This window comes from Protomyctophum parallelum (genome assembly GCF_964188405.1).
Source record: "Protomyctophum parallelum genome assembly, chromosome: 13".
Lineage (NCBI taxonomy): Eukaryota > Metazoa > Chordata > Actinopteri > Myctophiformes > Myctophidae > Protomyctophum > Protomyctophum parallelum.
Genome location: NC_139708.1, coordinates 26,339,654 through 26,344,653, shown reverse-complemented (window position 1 = coordinate 26,344,653; position 5,000 = coordinate 26,339,654).

Here is a 5,000-nt window from a genome sequence, read left to right as displayed (position 1 = left end):
CACACACACACACACACACACACACACACACACACACACACACACACCACACACACACACACACACACACACACACACACTGATTTGACCTCGCAAGGATCATCTGATCCAAAGATGACCCCGAGAATAAGGGTGTGCGTTGACAGACAGACAGGCAGACAGACAGACAGGCAGACAGACAGACAGACAGACATGAGACTGGCAGGCAGGCAGGCAGGCAGGCAGGCAGGCAGGCAGGCAGGCAGGCAGGCAGGCAGGCAGGCAGACAGTAATAATGATAATTTTCTGTCTCCAAATCTCTCAGACTGTCTGCCTACTGCAACATGATGGAGACAGTGGTGTGTGTGTGTGTGTGTGTGTGTGTGTGTGTGTGTGTGTGTGTGTGTGTGTGTGTGTGTGTGTGTGTGTGTGTGTGTGTGTGTGTGTGTGTGTGTGTGTGTGTGTGTGTGTGTGTGAGAGCACATTGCAACATTGACTCATTAGCCAATCAAAGAGCACTGTTTCTCCCTATGGCGTCTGCATTCAAATCAGCATGACATCACACACACACACACACACACACACACACACACACACACACACACACACACACACACACACACACACACACACACACACACACACACACACACACACACACCTATATTTTCAGTAAATGTGACATGAGACATATTTTGCCAAAATATCTAAACTCACATAAAATTATATGAAATGAAAAATTGTTCTTTTATTTGTTCTAAATATGTATTTATTGAGCTGTTAATGTCAGAGAGAGAGAGAGAGAGAGAGAGAGAGAGAGAGAGAGAGAGAGAGAGAGAGAGAGAGAGAGATTATAAATGCATAGGTCAACTCTCAGAGTAAAACAATGTTTTCGTAACAATGTGAGTGAAAGAGGGAGGGGAGGGGGGAGTGTCATTTGTGATGTCACAGTGCCTCCAAGTGGCCAAACAGGAGATAACAGGCCTGCAACTTCACATGCAACTGAAATACTGTAAACATTACAGTAGAAATACTGTAAACATCACAGATACTAACGTTACTGTTAACTGAAATGTTTACATTGCATGGATGCACCTGGGACGAATCCTCAGTGATGTATCCCAAGGTCATCAGGGTTTCGGGTCTCTCCAACATCATACCCCTCACTCAGGTGACCCAGCCGGGGTGATCAAGTCCTGACACTAGGGAAAAACCAGGGCCACACAATCCGTTGGAACTACTCCAGAACTACTCTGCCAGGGCTGGGAGGTACACTTCTGGCGCGTGGAGGGACTAGGCTCTGTGGGTTGACTCCTGTCCGGGCCCCTCCTACGTCTCACCAGGTCCACTCCTGCTCTCACCAGGACCAGGACCTGTGCGTTGCACCAGAGTCCCAGGACCAGGCACTTCATTCAGGAGTGGTGGGCAATGGTTCCGCAGACTCCAGAGTATCTATGTAACTGTAATATTCCCTAGCACATGAAGTCTGACGTCAATATCTGTAGAGGGTGCAAATCCACGGGTTCGTGTACTTTTTATTTGCATTGTAATCCCCATGGGGGATTTTAGATCGCCTCATATAAGAACTGTGTTTGAAAAATAGACATGTCATCCTGGCCGTTGATGTCCGTCCCTCCATGCGTCCGTCCGTCCGTCCCTCCATGCGTCTGTCTGTCCGTCCGTCCGTCCCTCCATGCGTCCCTCCATGCGTCCGTCCGTCCCTCCATGCGTCTGTCTGTCCGTCCCTCCATGCGTCTGTCCGTCCGTCCCTCCATGCGTCTGTCTGTCCGTCCGTCCGTCCCTCCATGCGTCTGTCCGTCCGTCCCTCTATGCGTCTGTCTGTCCGTCCGTCCCTCCATGCGTCTCTCCGTCCGTCCCTCCATGCGTCTGTCTGTCCGTCCGTCCCTCCATGCGTCTGTCCGTCCGTCCCTCCATGCGTCTGTCTGTCCGTCCGTCCCTCCATGCGTCTGTCCGTCCGTCCCTCCATGCGTCTGTCCGTCCGTCCCTCCATGCGTCTGTCCGTCCGTCCCTCCATGCGTCTGTCCGTCCGTCCCTCCATGCGTCTGTCTGTCCGTCCCTCCATGCCTCTGTCCGTCCGTCCCTCCATGCGTCTGTCCGTCCCTCCATGCGTCTGTCCGTCCGTCCCTCCATGCGTCTGTCTGTCTGTCCATGCGTCCAGCAGCTTCTTAACGAGATGATTAAATGATTAAACAGCGTTTTGGTCTGAGTGGGTCTTGGAGGTAAAAAAAGGAAATCTGGCCTAATTAATGACAACATCAATCATCGTTTGGCCTGATTGGCCGAGATGAGCCCCGCCTCCGCTCTGATTTATGGCTGTGACTGGACAGAAAGAGTCTGTCTGTCTGTCTGTCTGTCTGTCTGTCTGTCTGTCTGTCTGTCTGTCTGTCTGTCTGTCTGTCTGTCTGTCTGTCTGTCTGTCTGTCTGTCTGTCTGTCTGTCTGCCTGCCTGCCTGCCTGCCTGCCTGCCAGTGTACAGAAGGATCACACGCACGCACACAGTCTTCTTGTGATCTCCACACGCTGTTTCACGTTTCAAAGCGTTTCCTCAGGTTGGTCGTTTTGTTTGATGTTTGACCACATGACCACATGATTGACACGTCTCTCTGATGACATCACATGACCGAGACGTTCCGCTGCTTTGAAAGACGGGCGTGTCCTCGCCACCTGCCCCGGGGTCGCCCTGGGGTCACCTGCCAGGGGTCAGGGGTCAGGCGAGAGGTCACCTGACCCAGGTGTGTGTAAACGTGTTTCCATGACAACAGTATGATGTGAACACATAGTCACAACATTCACTTCAAAACCTTTCTGGGGTCATTTGAGTTTCACCCAGACAGTTGGTTTAAATACTGATTCAATATTTAGACTGCCCTTCTGTAATGCAATTAATAGAAAAATACAGTGTTCACACAGAGTACGCTGTCTTCTTTCCCACCCTTGACAAATAAAATCTGCCACAACAAAAGTCCCTTTGGCAAAACATAAACATAAACACAACTCAATTTTTACATAGTCATTTAAATCTAGGAGATCCCCACAGATAAAAGACATCTTATTAACCAACATATATCCCTATGTCATCATATTTAGAGCAGTAAAACTACAAGTGATCTAGATTCAGACATCTTCTTTCGCAAGAACGCAGCAGCACTAGTAGTCGTCTGTCCAGTTCATTTGAGTTACTCTTGTGTTTTTGCTACAAGAGAGAGACTTTAAGAGAGGTTTAAGTCAGACCAGTAAGGGACTGTGTCCCTCCATGTGACCATGTCCACCAGTAAGAGGACTGTGTCCCTCCATGTCCACCAGTAAGGGACTGTGTCCCTCCATGTCCACCAGTAAGGGACTGTGTCCCTCCATGTCCACCAGTAAGAGGACTGTGTCCCTCCATGTCCACTAGTAAGGGACTGTGTCCCTCCATGTCCACCAGTAAGAGACTGTGTCCCTCCATGTGACCATGTCCACCAGTAAGGGACTGTGTCCCTCCATGTCCACTAGTAAGGGACTGTGTCCCTCCATGTCCACCAGTAAGAGACTGTGTCCCTCCATGTGACCATGTCCACCAGTAAGGGACTGTGTCCCTCCATGTCCACTAGTAAGGGACTGTGTCCCTCCATGTCCACCAGTAAGGGACTGTGTCCCTCCATGTCCACCAGTAAGGGACTGTGTCCCTCCATGTCCACCAGTAAGTGACTGTGTCCCTCCATGTCCACCAGTAAGGGACTGTGTCCCTCCATGTCCACCAGTAAGGGACTGTGTCCCTCCATGTCCACCAGTAAGGGACTGTGTCCCTCCATGTCCACCAGTAAGGGACTGTGTCCCTCCATGTCCACCAGTAAGGGACTGTGTCCCTCCATGTCCACCAGTAAGGGACCGTGTCCCTCCATGTCCACCAGTAAGAGACTGTGTCCCTCCATGTGACCATGTCCACCAGTAAGGGACTGTGTCCCTCCATGTCCACCAGTAAATGGTAAATGGTGCATTTATATAGCGCCTTTATCCAAAGCGCTTTACATAGATTGTGCATTACATTCACCCATTCACACACACATTCAAACACCGATTGCGGCGGAAGCCATGCAAGGTACCAACCAGTACATCGGGAGCAATTTGGGGTTCAGTGTCTTGCCCAAGGACACTTCGACATGTAGACAGGAGGAGCCGGGATTCGAACCGCCGACCCATGGATCATTGGACGACCTGCTCTACCTCTTGAGCCACAGTCGCCCCTGTAAGAGACTGTGTCCCTCCATGTCCACCAGTAAGAGACTGTGTCCCTCCATGTCCACCAGTAAGGGACTGTGTCCCTCCATGTCCACCAGTAAGGGACTGTGTCCCTCCATGTCCACCAGTAAGAGACTGTGTCCCTCCATGTCCACCAGTAAGGGACTGTGTCCCTCCATGTCCACCAGTAAGGGACTGTGTCCCTCCATGTCCACCAGTAAGGGACCGTGTCCCTCCATGTCCACCAGTAAGGGACTGTGTCCCCCAAGAATGCCTGTCACTCGCTGTCCGTCTCTGAGATGACTCTGCAAAGCCAGAGGACAGGAGAACAACATGGCCTCACACATCCATGGGTCATCATTATAGCATACAGTATACAGCCTATATAAGTGATATTACAACAAATTGCATAACATCTGTTCTTGAGGAACAGTTTATCCCTTAATATAAAAGAAGGTGCTATGATTTGACCAAATAAATAAGTCTCCAAAAATGCGGTTAAAGCTGCACTGAATTTGTATAGGAGAGCAAAGCCGAGACATAGACGGACTGCAGAGTGCACCTCAAGATAATAGACAGATGTGGAAGTAAGTAAGTATACATTTTATAGAGCACATTTCACAGACATCAGTCACAAAGTGCTTCACTGACCTGAGATCAGATTCATACGAGGTTTCCATTGGACACACACTGGTCTGATTAAAGCAAAACATATCAATAGTAACAATAGTAATATAAATATTAATAAAAGATACGAACAATGAGAAATAAAGCAAAGAAGG